Genomic DNA, 16,597 nt, shown 5'->3' on the forward strand with positions numbered 1-16,597 from the left:
CCCTCCACCACCTCCCACGACAGACCCCGCCCCTCCACCACCTCCCATGACAGACCCCGCCCCTCCACCACCTCCCACCCTCCATCTGGAGTTGTCTGACCAGGAGAGAGAGCTTAGCCCTGCCAATATCACCCAAAACCACAACCCATTCACTCATACCGGCTGGACCCTTCAAACAAAGGGTCTCTGACCTCCCAGCCAGAGCCCTCCCAAGCTGCTCGGCAGCCTGGTGAGACAGCTGAGTGGCATATTTGCCCCACCACACAGATGGGAAAACTGAGGCCCAGAGACTTGAAGGCAGGGTTCTGTACCTGGGCCACAGTGGGTCAGAGACCGCCCCCCAGAAACCTGCCCACTTCGGAGTTGGGAGGGACAGAGCAGGGAGGATGGGCCATGCGGGGCCAGCCAATTAGGGTCCACTCTGCAGCTGAGCAAGGCGGGCACCGACTTCACCCAAGATGTCACTTCATCCGAGATGTCACTTGTGGGACGTCTGCCTCACTGTCCAGGCCAGCACTGCCCCGTGTGTGACTTCAAAGGTGCAAGTGGTTGTATTCAGAGGAGAAAAAAGAAACAGATTATTTTAACCATATATGCTAACCCAGCACAATGGAAATGCCATCACCTCAGCGTTCGGTCAGCATTACACTCAGCGAGTGGTTCCTCTGTGCACCCCAGGTCTTAGCAGTCCATGCCCGCTTCACAGCAGCCCCACAGCTCAGCAGGGACCAGCCAGCATGACTCGGAGCCACTGAGCCGGAGGAGATGGCTCCATGGGACCCCATTTCACACCCACAGGTGAGGGCGCGCCAGGCTGTGGGCGATTATTTGTTCTTGCTACATGAATGAATGACCACATGGACAAATGCGCTGTGACACAGGCTGGGCTGAAGCCAGGCGACATCTCTGTGGATGGGTGGGAGGCCACACGTGACTCCAAGGTGTGGGTGGGAAGACAGAGCAGGGTGTGGGGGTGGGACTCTGCCCCTGGTGCCCTCCGCAGGAGACAGGAGGAAGGGAGGGGGGTCTGGGACACCACACCCTCAGTCCCCTCCATGAAACCCAGGGGGAATCGGGACAGGGGCTTTGCCCCCATCCCAGCCCTGGCCAGCCAGACCCCTGTGGCTGTCATTCTAGCCCTGCAGAGGAAGAGCTGAGTCAGCATGCAGAGGCCCAGCAGAGCCCCCCAGGCCCACAGCCAGACCCCTGCTCAGTGATAGATGGGGTGGAGTTTCCATGCAGCCTTCCAGCCAGCTCCCAGAGCAGCTTGACCACCCAGGCAGGGTGAGGGTCATGCCAGCATCCTCTGCCAGGCAGAGGTGTAGGCTGATGCCCCTGGTGAGGAGGAGGCCTGGTAGGAGCCAGCAGCAGGGAGGGGAGATGCACATTTTCCAGGGAGAATGCTGCAGCCAGGCCTCGGGGAGGGTACTGACAAGAGGGGGCCCTGGTCCCTCCCAGGGCTGCTGCTTTGGGTGGTGGCCGACAGCAAGCACACGGGAGGAGGGACAGGCAGATGTGCCCAGGGAGGCCCCAGCCAGGAGCCGGCAGCTAGTGTAGGTGCAGCTCTGGAGGGAAGGCCGCAGGCCCCACCCTGCCCTTGCCACCTCTGACCCCTCTGCCACCCACGCTGAGCTGAGCAAATGGCTCATGCTGAGCAGAGGAGCCAGTGTGTGAAGGAATGAATGAGGCCATGCGTGAATACCTGAATGGAGGGGTGCAGGGAAGGACCCGCTCTGTCCCCAAGTGTAGCTGGCAAGTGCCCACAGTCCAGAGACTGCCGTACAGAGCCCGCCGTGTGCCTCACCTGCTGCTGGGCAGTGTGAGCACAGAGCCCTGGGCCCTGCCTGCCTGGGGTCCTCCAAACCCCAGAGGGTGAGACCTGGATGGGAGAGCCCACGCCGACGGGCAGGTACAGGCCAGGCCACGCTGGCTCCAGCAGCAGCTCTGACAGCCATGCTGTGTGGCCTTGAGCAGGCGCTTCCTTCCCTGTGCCTGGCGTGGGTAAAACAGCCCCGGGGTGACCTGGGCAGAGTAGAAGAAGTGTGGAGCAGGATCCCGAGGCTCTGCCTGTCACTGCGGAGCACGAAAGCCCCAAGCCCATCATTCCGAGGGCTCCAGGGCAGAGCCCTGTTTCCAGGTGCTGTACTGAGGAAACTCCGTCTCACTGCCCCATAGAGAAACTCACTGCCAAAGGAGACCTACACCAACAGTGGCTCTCAGGCTGGAAGGACGGACATCCCGGGAACCTCAGCCACCTCTCGGTGAGGCTGGGGGTGCGGGGACATCACCAGAGCTCGAGGACCCTCACCATTAGAATTCTATTTAGGAGAGCGTGTTCCTGTGTTACTCATCTCATTAAAAATCAGTTTATGAGACCAGGCGCCTACAATCCCAGCGCTTTGGGAGGTCGAGGCAGACAGATCGCTTGAGTTCAGGAGTTCAAGAGCAGCCTGGACAACATGGCGACACCGCATCGCTACAGGAAACGCAAAGGAATGATCTGGGCATGGTGGTGTTCGCGTGTGGCCGCGGCTACAGCTGTAGCCAGCAGGATGGGCACATGTGTCCAGGGATGACCCCAAGCTCCCTTCCTGAGAGCTACCTGCGACAGCTGCCAGGAGGCTGGAGAAGGGGCCACGCTTAGTGGGACGTCTGCTCTGAAGCCCTGAGCCTCGCTGCGGTCACTACAGCCACAAGTGATATCAAGCTCTGGGGGACGGGTCTCCTGGTCAGCCCCAGCTCTGCAGGCCCAAAGCTGGCCGGGCTGCTCCCTTCCTCCACCCTCCTCCTCCCACCCTGTGCATGGGGAGTGAGGCCCAGCCTGGGGACTGGTGGCTGGCAGGTGTGGGGGTGGCTTCTGCATCCACTTTCCCCATGCCCCTGAGGCACGGTGAGCTCCCTGAATCCTCATCCCAACACTGAGACGAAGGGGCTGGTGTGTCCCATTCCCTGCTGCACAGATGAGGCACCCAGGACCATCCAGCTACAAGCAAGGGTTTCATCACAGAGCATGGCAGCTCCAGTAGGGGCAAGTGAGCACTCAAGGTTCTGAGGGATGTGTAGGAGTTCACCAGATGGAAAAAGAATGCTGAGCGGAGATGGTGAGATTGGACATTGAGATCCGTGCCCAGGCAGGGCTGAGCCCCCAGCAGCCCCAGACTAGACCTGTGGGCATGGGCCACTGCTCCTCACCTCCCTCATTGCTCTTCCTTTTTAGCCTCCCTTCCTGGTCACCTACCAGCTGTGTTTTAATTCAACGAGGATGGGGTAAGCACCTGCTGTACACCCGGCACCACTCTGTTCATCCCTGCCTCCAGCCCTGCCCTGAGTTGACCAGCAATATCCCACTCAGATTTCTCTGCACTGTTCAAGAACTGGCCTCAGTGTGGAATCCCAAAGGACTCCCAGCTTGCCCCTGCAGGAGTCCCGGGACCGGTTTGGAGGTCAGAGGCAGGGAAGGTTGACCAGCATGTCTACATCCAAGTTTACCCTCCCGTCCACAGCACTATGGACACATGAGTAGGAACACATCGATGGGCTGCAACATTTGCAACATATATGATAAAGTATTATTAGCCTTAAAATATAAAGAGCTTTTAGAAATCAGTAAGAAAAAGATGAAAACCCCATCATGAAAAAAGACACCAGACAATGTGAAGCCAATTTACCAAAAAAGAAATATAAGTGACCGATAAATATGACAAATGGTCAATTTCACAAGTAATCTAAGAAACTCAGATTAAAATGAGATACTGCTTTACCCAGAAATTGGCAAAGTTGAAAAATATGTGATGCCCTGGTTGGTGAGAATGTGTAGAGGTAGATCATCTTGGGCCTGCCACAGAAGTCGAGGGAGAAACTCCCACAGGGCAAATGCGGTGTGTAAAGAGCTTTGAAATGGGCACAGCATCATCGGGGAGTCAAGGTCTCGTTTAAGAAGAAAGACATGGGTGTGGCCTACCCCCAATGTTCACTTCTAGGGGGCCTTCCCAAGACAAAGCCTCAAATAAGATGTGCTTGGAGGTGTCCATATAAAGATGCCCGCTCCAGACCAGCCCCGGTGCCCACCCATAGCAGCTCACTGATCCCACCAAACTTCATGCAGTTTTAAAAATTATACAGTGAGACTCAAAAACGCAAGAATGCGCCCATGAGAGGTCGCTAAGTGAAGGGAGCAGTGTCTGCAGCAGCTCAAGATGACCCCGTTTTGTGAAAGGAGGAAAGAGAAAGAGAACCATGAGGGCAACAAAGCTGGGGGACGGCAGGTAGACACATCGATACGCAGGTAAACGTACACACACGGAAAGAGAGTTCCGGAATCTTTGTCGTGTAATTTGGGGTGGCGGGCTGTGGGCTGTGGGTGACGGCGTCTTCGCCATGACGGGTGTGTGTTCATTTCCCAGGATGTAGAATCTTCGGTAGTATGTATCCACGTGGCTGCTCCTGGGTGGTGTCCTCGTGTCCACGCCGTTCTGCTAGCCCCACTTCCCCCTGCGGCCCCCACACGTGCAGGAACCTGCAGGGCACAGGAGGCCCCACCAGCCCCACCCCAACAGCACACAGTGGACTTGCCGAGAGGCAGGGCCGTCTCTGCTCTGGGCATCAGTTCCTCAGCCTGCATAGCGAGCACATTGGACCCCAGGATCCAGGGACATCTCTCTGCCATGGTGGGGCTTCCTAACCTGGGGGCTTGGAAGGTTTGCTTCAACCCCAGCCAGCTGACTGACAGTGACCGCAACCGACCCTGATCCTGGTTGGCCATGACCCTATGACCTTAGCTGGCCTTAAACCCACCTGACCATGACCCTGGCTGGCCATCACCCAGGGCTGATCGTGAGTAGCCTAGACTGGACTCATGCCTGGCTCTCAGCCCCACTGGCCCCATGCTCCAGAGCAAGTGACTCAACCTTTCTGAGAATCCGTCTGCCTCCTGCAAAATAGGTTTACATGGGTGGCCCCATGGGGAGCTGCAGTGACTCAGAGAGACACGCATGGAGCCCTCACAGCCCATCAGTGTCCGGCAGGTGTCCTCTGTGAAGGAGGAAGGTCCAGGGTGGCCAGCAGGCTGCCTCACAGGTGGGTCTCCCTGCACCCAGTGCCCCTCCCCAGGGCACGGCCCCTCTTCTCAGGGGCACAAGGCACCTGGCAGGGTCTTCTATGTCTTCACTACCCTCCCCCTCCCTGGGAGGGCTCTACCCACCCCTGCCCCCAAGGAAGAGGAGGCATGAGCTCTTTTCCTAGGCCCAGCTAAGACCCAGCCAGGGAAAGTGGGAGCAATGGCCTAGGGGAGTCTCCAGTAAAGTGGGGTTCAGTAAGGGGATCCTCAAAGGTGTGGGAGGAAGGCTAGCTGGAGGAGAGGAGGGGCCTGGGCTGTATACCGTGGACAGGGCAGCACAGCAAGCTGGGACGCTGGTGACCCTGGGAGCAGAAGGCAGGGTACTTGCCGCTGTGTGGGCTACAGGCCGGGAAGGAGCGCCACACAGCCCTTCAGACATGGACCACAGGAGCCTCCGCAGCCCCCAAAGCCTGCAGGACACCCCCAAGGCCGTCAGCCCCTCTATAAGGCAGAGCTGAGTGGAGCACCCAGAGTTGCCCCTGCAGCTCCAGACACCTGGGCCAGGCACCCCCCAGCGGCCAGAGGCGCGCCGCGGCAGATCCAGCACCCAGCAGACGCCAAGCCCGCTGTGCTGGGGTGAGCACTCAGCTCTGCCTGGGAGCTCTGTTGCAGGCCCAGGTTCTCTGAGCTGACCCCGGCCTTGGCCAACATGGCATGGATCTTTGCAAACCAGTCAGTGACAGTAACCCAAGCACAGCCAGCGAGCTCTCGGGCCGGCGGGCGGGGCCCTCTGCCTCTGGCCTCAGGTGGGACACACTGCAAACCGGGAGGCCTCCCGCTGTCCTCAGCCCCAGCCCAGATCCTCCACCGGGCATCTCCCAGGCGCTGGCTCCACAGTGACACCCAGTGTCTTTGGGGGAGCCTCACTCTGGGGGGCCTTCCCGTTTCCCCTCCTCCATGGCCTCCCACCAGAGAACTACTTTACAAAATCATTTGCAAAGCATTAAAAACACACACCAAGGCTGGGCATGGTGGCTCATGCCTGTAATCCCAGCACTTTGGGAGGCTGAGGTGGGCGGATCATGAGGTCAGGAGTTCAAGACCAGACTGGCCAACATGGTGAAATCCCATCTCTACTAAAAATACAAAAAAAAAATTAGCTGGGCTTGGTGGCATGTGCCTGTAGCCCCAGCTACTCGGGAGGCTGAGGCAGGGGAATTGCTTGAACCAGAGAGGTGGAGGTTGCAGTGAGCTGAGATCATGCCACTGCACTCCAGTCTGGCGACAGAGAGAGACTCTAAAGAAACAAAAAAGCTCACACCAAAAAACTCACCCAAAAACTGCTTAAAGATGCGCAAGTCCCCCTTGTCCCCCTAGAGGTAATCCCATTCCCTCCTCCTCCGCCCCTGGCGTCACCAAAGGTGGCGGGCCAGCCATGCCCGCACCACCCCCTTCGCAGTGTCTCCCTCTGGACTGAGGTCTGGAGCTGGAACGGGTGCCCTGAGCCGGGGGGTTACCTAAGACCTGGGTGGACACCAAAGGCGAGTGTGGTCAATTCTGTAAAAAAGAACGTCCTGGGCCCTGGTCAGGAACCCAGCCCTCAGGGTGACACAGACACCCCTCACTCAGCAACCAGCCATTGCCTCAAGGCAGATCCCGTCCCCAAGCAGGCAAAGTCCATACCCCTGGACACCCCGTTTCCCAGCAGGAAAGCCAGGCTGTTCCAGAACGCGGCTGCTGCCCTGGGAGTCGACCCCACAGGGCAGGCAGTGAGCGCGCAGCCTCTTGACGGGAAATGCCCGGGACTAAAAGGCAATGACAACTCCAGGAACGCCGCGACGAACACACACGCGCCACCGTGCGTCCACCCAGGCTGGGGCCTCCATCACGCTGCGTCGAATTCTCCAGGAGCTGAGCCTGAGACCAAGCACCTGGTGACGCATTGCAGCTGCCTTCAGGAGACAGGTGAGAAGGCGGGTGGGGGAAGGAGGGGCTGGGCAAGGATGGGGTCCCCGAGGCGCCCAGCCTCAGTCCGGCCCTGCGGGGAGTCCTGGAGCATCAGTTGCACCACAGAGGTTCTCCCACCCTGAGACCGGCCGGGTGTTACCCTGACACTGCTCAGTCACTGCATTTGGGCTGCCTGAGGGGCGGGTGGGAAGACGCAAACTCCCAGTCCCTTCCTGGTAAGGTGGCTCTGGTTCCTAGAGCAATTCTCAGAAGTGACGTGTGGGGGCTGCTGGGGACACAGGTGTGGGCTGCTGGGTGCACTTAGGTGTGGGTTGCTCAGAGCACAGATGTGGGCTGCTTGGGGTACAGATGTGAGATGCTGGGGTGCACCTGGTGTGGCCGCTGGGAGCACAGGGTGCCCTGCAGGCTTCTTTCACTTCTCGTGAACCTTGGGCGTCCTCGCCCCGGCCTGCGCCTCCTCTCCAAGGCATCCCCGTGGGTCTGCTGTCACGCGAGCTTCCTGTGAGGACGCCAGCCATGTTGGTCAGACCTCCACAACTTCATCTCAATGTGACCACGTCTGCAAAGCCCCTATGCCCACACAAGGTCACTGGGGACCAAGGGACCACTTGCAGGTGCCAGTGCTTCGAATTTCAGCGTATCTTCCAGTGACAAGAGTCGCCCCCGCTCCCCGTTGTGTGCCTCAGACCCTCAGTATCTTCCTCTGTAGAAGGACAAACAACGCCTCCCTAGCGGCGAGCCTGAGCTGGGGAGGGAGTCACACCAAACGCTGAGCGTGCGGTTCTCAGCACTGCACCAGGTAGAGGTTGGCGCTTCACCAACACCCTGCACTCCGTGTCTTTTGGCATCGTGGGGCGGAGTGAGAGGCTCACGGGAGAGGCTGAGGAAGCGCCACCTCTCCAGTCCTCCCCGGCCAGGCCTTTCCCATAGAATTGCCTGCGTTTTCCAATGGAATCCGGGCAGCACCCCCACCTGACCCCAGAAGGGTGGGGCCAGGCCCTCATGAGGCCCCCCAGGAACTGGCAACAACGGTGGCCTCTCTGCACGAGAGCTCCGGGGCCTTTCCACCGAGGCCCCCGTCCTGGCCAGGCTCTACCAGCCCCCCGCACCCCCCTGCACCACTGCTGCACCAGCAGGGCTGTGCTGGCGGGGCCCTGGACTGGTCGCTCTGCACCACTGCCCCGTGGTGACACCACATAGCACACTCCCTCTCCTCTGTGTGCCTGTCCTCACAGGCCTCTCACACGGCCCCCACCCAACCCTGCGCATGACATCACGCGACGCACAGGGAGGCCTCGAGCAGGCTGCACAGGTCAGCCGGCAGCGAGGACTCGCCTCAGCTGGCTCAACGTCCCGCGGCAGTCGTGGGCCCCGTGCCCCGGAGCGCCACGTCTCTGGAAGGACGGTGCTCAGCTGCCAGCTCCCCGGCGCCAGCTGTGGCTCTGAGGCAGGCGGCTGGCCAGGGTCCGGCAACTTGCAATGCTCTGGAGCCCATACCCCTCACTCTGGTGTCCTGAGGCATCTCCCTGACTGCCCTCTGAGCCCCAGGCAGTGGGTGGCTACGGGAAGGGGTGCTCGCCTCCGGACCCGCCAGCCCTTCCACCCACACCCAAGCCCAGGGCCGCTCTCTGAAGTCTCTGCCGTCAGGGACAGGATGGGTTTCTTTCCTTTCCACTGTCTAAAGAGGGGATCTTTCTCCTGCCTTTGATCTTCCATAAAGCACTGCGGCTTCTGCTCCCCATCGGCCAGGACATTGACAATTGTTTATTAGTTTTAAAATAGCTGAAATTCGTGTCAAACATTCCGCATGTTAGAAAAATGTTTATGAAGTGTTATCATCGTTTATGTAACTGTGCGTGTCTAGGAAAGCAACGTGGACTGTCACGGACCACACAGACCTCAGCCTCAGCCCAGGCAGCGACCCCCGGGCGAGGGAGGGTGTCCCAGAGCCTGCTGGCCTGCCTGGCCCCTGGTAGCAGATGGCCAACACCGCCTCCAGAGCCTGCCTCCCACGGCTCTGTGGAGGCCAGGGAACCATCCAGGCGATCTCGAGAGCCCCAGTGCCCAGATTTGAGGTGGGGTCCCTGTCCACCCTGTCGGAGCGCTATTGAAGTTTCAGAGGGGTCTACCCCAGTCTCAGGGCAGAAATGCCAACCTGCTTATCTGGCTTCTCCCGCAAGGCTGAAGTGTCCACTGATAATTCCTCTGGACACCTTCATCCAGAGGTGGACCCCTGGCTTCCTCCCATAGACGGGGTGAGGCTGGGAGGGGTGTTCCATCCCACACTCATGCTGCCCAAATCAACAGCCAGGAGCCAGGCACAGCCCCCAGGGCCAAAAGGACAGGCCTGGTCTCTGTCCTCCTGGGTCTCACTTTTCAACAGGACAGAAAAGTATCACCTGCCACTTGCTGTCATTTCAAATGCAGCATTCTGCATGAAAGCTGAGGGCACACGCCAGCCCGGTGTGCTGTGCCCGGCTCACGGGGAGGGTACAACCAGGGGAGGGGGCGGCCAGAGCAGCTGTGCAAAGGCCCTGGGGACAGGAACGCCCCTGCATGGCTGGAGTGGGGAGGAGACGGGCAGGGATGGGCTGGAGGCAGGGGGGCCGCTGAGGGCTTTAGCAGCATCGGGGCATGGGGGTGCCGTGTGAAGTGAAGGCCTTGCAGTCTGTTTGGGGCCCCAGAGGCCAGCACAGACCAGCCCTGTCTGAGAGGTGGGGTCACGGCCCAAAGGTCAGGGGCAGGTTCTGACCCTGCCGCTCCCCACTGTGCAGCTTGGACAGCTCATTGCATCTCCGGGATCCTCCATTTTCCGAGCTTTAAATTGGGACTAATACCAACAAAAAATGCTAAGATTAAAAGACAGACAACGCCAAGTGCCGGAAAGACATGGAGGAACCGGAAGTCCCCCACCCTGGCAGGAGTGAACATGGCATGGCCACGGTTGGGAAGCAGACGGGCAGTTTCCTGTGAAGTGGCACAGAGGCTTACCACAGGGCCTGGCCTTCCACGCCTGGGTTCCCGCAAAACCGGTGCACGGCTGTTTATCGCAGCTCCATTCACAGTCGCCAGAACGTGCAAATGACTGGACGGCCACCGCAGGTGAACGGGTGAGCAGAGCGCCACACACACAAGGAGCCAGCTGGGGCCCCTGCGCCACACAGACGGCCCCCAGTCCATCGTTCTGGCCGCAAGTCAGGCACCAGCCTCACAGGGCACAGAGGCAGGGCAGGTGAGCCCCAGCATTGGGCTTAGCCCACGAGGGCTCTTGGAGTCACCCAGGAAAGATCTCAAGAGAGCCGGTGGCGTTAGACAGCGCTCTTACTGAAGTGGCTGCACACAGCAGCAGAGACCACGCCTGTAAGCAGGACTTCCCCACAGGCGGCGAGCCCAGAGCAGCAGCTCAGAGGCCGTGCTGCACTCATGTTCATACCAGCTTTTTTTTTTTTTTGAGATGGGGTCTCACTGTGCTGCCTAGGCTGGAGTGCAGTGGTGTGATCTCAACTCACTACAACCTCCACCTCCCGGGTTCAAGCAATTCACCTGCCTTAACATCCTGAGTACAGATGCGTGCTACCATGCCCAGCTAATTTTGTATTTTTAGTAGAAACAGGGTTTCACCATGTTGGTCAAGCTGGTCTTGAACTCCTGACCTCATGATCTGTACGCCTCGGCCTCCCAAAGTGCTGGGATTACAGGCATGAGCCACCGCGCCCGGCCGTAACTGCTTTTAATTACATGCAAGTTAAGGGGTGGGTTAGTCTGAATTTTCTAGAAAAAAAGGTGGTACTCCAAGTGGAAAGGGAAACTCCCAAGTGCTACCTTGGCAGTGGTAAACTGGCTGGCACTGGTAGGCATCTTGTGGAGAGGTGCCTCTTCCCTGTTTCAGAGAGTCTTCAATCTGGTCCAGAGTTTGGGCCCAGCCTCTAGGGTCAAGTACCACCTCCTGCCTCCGTGCGGTTTCATGTATACAAAGTCCTGGAAGAGAATTCATCTCCTGCAATAGAAAGCAGGGCATGGGGTGACACTCACGACAAAGAGGCACCCAGGAGCCCGTGGCAACCGGAACGTCCTCTGTTGTGACCTGGAGTCACATGACTGTCCTTGTCTGTCAAAACTCGTTGAACTGGACACTCAAGATGAAGTGTGCCCTTACATGAACTTGTAAACTCCTCAGCAAAATGTCTGTGACCAGGCACATGCTCAACAGAGGTCCTGATTCTTCAACAGGCGCTCCTGTGAGGGAGAGAAAACGTGTCTCAGAGCCTGAGCAAAATACCTACAAGAACCGAAGGCATAAGGAGTGTGCCTGGCCACCCACAGCGGCCTCTTCCCAGCCGAACGTGGAGGCCACCCAGCCGCCCACCAGCAGACAAGCGGGTCACTGCAGTCCAGACCTTAAAGGGAGCAGAGTACAGACACAAGCTACCACGGGGTGAACCTCAAAAGCAGCCACACCCCACGTGGTGTGGATACAGTTACACGAAGCACCCAGCTAGCAAATCCGAGGACAGAAGCAGGGGGTGTCGCCGACCAAGGGAGGCAGGGAGGGCTGGGCACAGGGTCTCCTTTTGGGGGCAGGAAAACGTTTTGGAACCAGGTCAAGGTGGGAGCTCATGACACAGTGAATGCACTGAGCACCCCTCAACCGACTCCCTTAAAATGATTGGTTTTATTGCCTGGATTCTCACTTTAGTAATAATCATCTTAAAACCTGAGCAAACCCGTGGCAGATCCTCGCCCTGGGAGTGCCGGTGTCCCAGGGGTCCTCACGGGGGCATAATGGGGCAAGAGAGAGCTGCAAACAGCCCTCAGGCCCCAAACCCTCCACCAACTCCAGCCCGGAGCGCAGCTGAGGGCAAGGGGCACAACTTCCCACGGCCAGGGAAGAAGAGCGATTCGCCCAGATCAGTCCATCCCTTGTCCCACAAGCCCTCATCAGTGCAGATTCCAGGGCGGAAGGAGCTGGTCGAGGGGTCTGGGGGACTCCGCCCCACACGCGGCTGCACAGCTCAGGCCAGGACCTCAGCACCAACGCCTCGGGCACGCTCAGTGCCTTCCACTGCCCATTCACTTGCTCCTTTCCCGAGGACCATACAAGCCGATCTGTCACATACAAATTTAAACCTGAACCAGAGAAAAATTGTTATCTGACAAGGAGCATGTGGCAGCCAGGAGAGTTTCCTTCTGGAAAGAGCTGGGGCGAAACCGGCTCCTCTGGTGTCCTCATCCACGCCCCCTGTTCCTGCCCCAAACCAGGAGGGACCCAGGCTTCCTGGAGGCTCTGTTCCTGCCGTGCGCCCCTCTGCCGAGCCCTGCAGCTGTTTGGACAATCCCAACGCCCTCTTCCCGAGGAGGAAACTTCTAACTGAGCCGAAGGTTCACGCAGAGGCTGCCAGAGCCAGCCAAGTTCATCAAAGCCGGGCGCCCTCCCCCGCCACATCCCCATCTAGGACGCGGGCCTGGGCAGCAGCCGATACTTCAGCCTCCCTTCCCACATCCTCATCACTTCACTTTCTTTTAGGCCATAAAATTCTGACTTACAATTTTCAACTCTCGTTTCTCATAAAAAAAATACTAGTATTTCTTTAAAGACACATAGACCATTACAGTATCTTTACGACGTGCGCGGGATCTGTGAGGTATGGACCGTGTCTCCCCGACACCAGGCTGCCGGCCACGAGGCACAGGTTACGACATCTCGGTCTGACAGTCTCCGCGTGCTGCAGGACCACACAGTTTTTTTATCTGTGACAGGCCAGCGCAGTCCGCGTACCGTTCCCATCACACACACCTCCTCGTCCCCACTCCAGTCTGCCCTCCAAAATCATGCATCAAGTTATCCTGACCGACAGAGATTTGTGGTCCCACTTTGCTCTCATTAAATTCCCACAGCTGAAGGAAGCTGAGGCCACTCCGTGCAGACGCCTGGTCTGGGAGCACCACCACGGCCGTTTCCAGCCAGGGGACAAAGTCAGCAGAGAAGAAGTCCAGACGCACCAACCAGGCTCGAGGTGGCCATCGCTGCCCCAGCCCCCACTGTCTAAGCTGTCATCCCGCCTCTGCCCGGCCCATCTGCCAAGGCTGGCACTGCCCTGGGAAATGGCAACGAAATAAGAGCCATCTCGCTGGGCGCGGTGGCTCAAGCCTGTAATCCCAGCACTGTGGGAGGCCGAGGCGGGTGGATCACGAGGTCAAGAGATCGAGACCATCCTGGTCAACATGGTGAAACCCCGTCTCTACTAAAAATACAAAAAATCAGCTGGGCGTGGTGGCACGTGCCTGTAATCCCAGCTACTCAGGAGGCTGAGGCAGGAGAATTGCCTGAACCCAGGAGGCGGAGGTTGCGGTGAGCCGAGATCGCGCCATTGCACTCCAGCCTGGGTAACAAGAGCGAAACTCGGTCTCAAAAAAAAAAAAAAAAGAGCCATCTCAGGAGTGCCGCTAGGACTCTCAGAGGGCAGCACAGCCCGGGGTCCCTGGCACAGAGCCCCTCTCATTTAACTTCACATCCTCCAGGACAGAGATACCAGGAGCTGCCCCACTTTCCCAAAAAGGAAGATGAGGCCAGAGAGGCCAAAATGGCCCAAGGCGCCCACTGGTTCACCCCCAGGCACCTCTGCCCCGCTCCCCGGAGCCTCCACCCCACACAACCCAGGCAAGAGCCCAGCCAGGACTTGGCCTTGGGAAGACCCCTCTGCCCCCAGCCAGCACCCCAATTTCACACACAACGTCACCACTTCACAGGTTCCCTAATTTCCATAGTTTTTAGCAAAGAAATAGGCACAAATAGTTTAATCAGAGTAAAGCAGGCCTGTCGGCCCTTTAGGAGACAGCCACTCCACAGTTCTCACCAACAAGGGGTCACCTCGTCTCAGCTCAGAGGCTTTGCCTCTGAAGTGCCCGAGTTTTCTGGGTAAGACACAGCCCAGCGGGGCTAGGCTCAGTGGCTCACACCTGTAATCCCAGCAGTTTGGGAGGCCGAGGCAGGAAGATTGCTTCAGCCCAGGAGTTCAAGACCAGCTTGGGCAGCAAAGTGAGACCCCATCTCTACAAAACATTTTTTAAAATTTAGCCAGGCGTGGTGGCATGTACCTATGGTCCCAGCTATTCAGGAGGCTGAGGCAGGACGATCACCTGAGCCCAGGGGTTCAAGGCTGCAGCGAGCTATGATCATGCCACTGCACTCCAGCCTGAGCAACAGAGCAAGACCCTGTCTCAGGGAAATAGGAAGAAATGTTTATGAAGTACCCACCATGTGCCGGGGGGGCAGGACTCAGCCACGAATGTGCAAACCCTTCCTGCCTCAAGGAGGTGGCATGCTGAAGACCCCCCAAGCCAACACACAGTCTCTACCCAAGAATCGCATCAGACAGGCCTGTGTGAGAAAGGCCTGACCCCCCTACAGTCATGGAGGGCTTCCAGGCAGAGGAATGCTTGGGTGCCCAGGAGCTGGCTGGACAGGAAGAGGAGCATCCGCAGAGGACTCCAGTCTGCATCTCTGGGCTGATCCAGGAGGATCAGACCCCAAGGCTCTGAGGAGGTGGCCGGCTGTCCCCACCTCAGTGTCAGATGCAGTTCTCAGGGAGGGGCCCACCCACCCCAGCCTGGCCCTGTGTGCCGCTGTGCCATGCCTTTAGAGCAATCTGACGAGGCGGAGGCACAAGCAAACCCTCACAGGACAGAGGCGGAGATGCCAGCACCATGCCCGGGTCTCCCTACCAGGCCCGGCTCCTGCCACACCTCAGGGCCCTGGAGCAGATCCCAGCCCCACTCGCATAGCCCCAAGAGTGCGGCCCTGGCCTGCCCGCCCTAAGCCTGTCTTTCCATGAAACGTGGATATTTGGTTCATTGTGAATTTTTCCCATTAGCTTAGATTTCTTAAAAATATCTCATTGGCCGGGCGCAGTGGCTCACACCTGTAATCCCAGCACTTTGGGAGGCTGAGGCAGGTGGATCACCTGAGGCCAGGAGTTCGAGACCAGCCTGACTAATATGGTGAAAACCCGTCTCTACTAGAAATACAAAAACTAGCCGGGTATGGTAGCGCATGCCTGTAGTCCCACCTACTCGAGAGGCTGAGACAGGAGAATCGCTTGAATCCAGGAGGCGGAGGTTGTAGTGAGCTGAGATCGTGCCACTGCACTCCAGCCTGGATGACAAGAGCAAAATTCTGTCTCAAAAAAAAAAAGTTAAATTTAGGGTTACCATAAGCCCCATCAATTCCACCCAAGAGGGCTGAGGGCAAGTGTTCAACCAAAATCCTCACACCACGTTCATCCACACCAGCAGAAAGCGAGACCACCAAGCGTCCCTCCACTGATGAATGTGGTCCAGCCATGCCCTGGAATGTTATTCAGCCAGGAACAGGAGTGACGCCCGGCTGAGCCTTAAAAAAAAAAAGCTCTCAGAGAAAGAGCTCTGACATGAAGGGGCCAGTACTATAGGGTTCTGTTTTCATGAAATGTCAGCATGGGCACATCCATAGGGGCGGAGACGCTCGCGCAGTGACTGCAGACAGGTACAGGTTTTCCCTGAGGTGATGAAATGAGTTGGAATCAGATCACAGCGATGGCGGCACAGACTTTCGAAGGTACGAAATGGCACCGAGCATTCGCCTTAAGATGGCCGCAGCGCGGGCAGGTGCTCACGCGGAGGCGCACAGGCAGGAAGCACGCGCACCCCGAGCAGAGGCTCCGGGGAGGGGACGAGACGCGACAATAAAAAGAGACTTTGGTCTTATTTGCCGTGTTTAGTGCTTCGCAGGCGGGTGGGGGCCTCCGTGCACTTCCTGTGTTATCAAAAAGTAATTTTTAAAAGAGGGTGCCTACGTTATCTTCAGTGAAACAACTCAGACACAGAAAGACAAATACTGCAGGTTCTCACGCATAAGTGGGAGCTGAGTCACATGTGCTCGTGGGAGTGAGGACGGACGGACGGACGGACGGACGGACAATGGGGCCGTGCAGGGTGGGGGGCAGGGAGGGCGGGTGGCTGCTGGGGGTGCCGCGTGCATCGCACCTCGCCAGACGCACCGGAGGCCCTGCCCTCGCCACAAGGCAACGTCTTCGTGCACACAACTGTATCTAGACCCCAGGAATCCATACAAACAAATCATGGGCCAGGCGCGGTGGCTCACACCTGTAATCCCAGCACTTTGGGAGGCCCAGGTGGGCGGATCACAAGGTCTGGAGTTCAAGACCAGCCTGGCCAACGTGGTGAAACCCCATCTGTACTAAAATGCAAAAATTAGCTGGGCAGGCTGGCACGCACCTGTAATCCCAGCTACTCAGGAGGCTGAGGCGGAAGAATCCCCTGAACCCGGGAAGCGGAGGTTGCAGTGAGCCAAGATCGGGCCACTGCACTCCAGCCTAGACGACAGTGAGACTGTGTCTAAAAAAAACAGTGTGGTAGCATAAAACAGGTGAGTAGCATTGAGACCATGTGGAGGGAAGATGGGGGCTTTGTCCTTCCTCCCACCAAGAAAACCTCAGGCCCTCCACCTCCCCAGTGCCCAGGCAGCGCCCACATCTGTGCCCCTGCCACCCAGTGCAGCCTGGCCCAGGGGGTACA

At 58.2% G+C, this 16,597-nt stretch overlaps 1 pseudogene; it reads left to right on the plus strand.

The window, feature by feature from the left end:
- Positions 1–13,178, plus strand: part of LOC116535728 — a 21,834-nt pseudogene extending 8,656 nt beyond the window's left edge.
- Positions 13,179–16,597: the final 3,419 nt, after the last annotated feature.

This window comes from Sapajus apella, unplaced genomic scaffold (genome assembly GCF_009761245.1).
Source record: "Sapajus apella isolate SASKATOON/1434 unplaced genomic scaffold, GSC_monkey_1.0 scaffold96, whole genome shotgun sequence".
NCBI classification, from domain to species: Eukaryota; Metazoa; Chordata; class Mammalia; order Primates; family Cebidae; genus Sapajus; species Sapajus apella.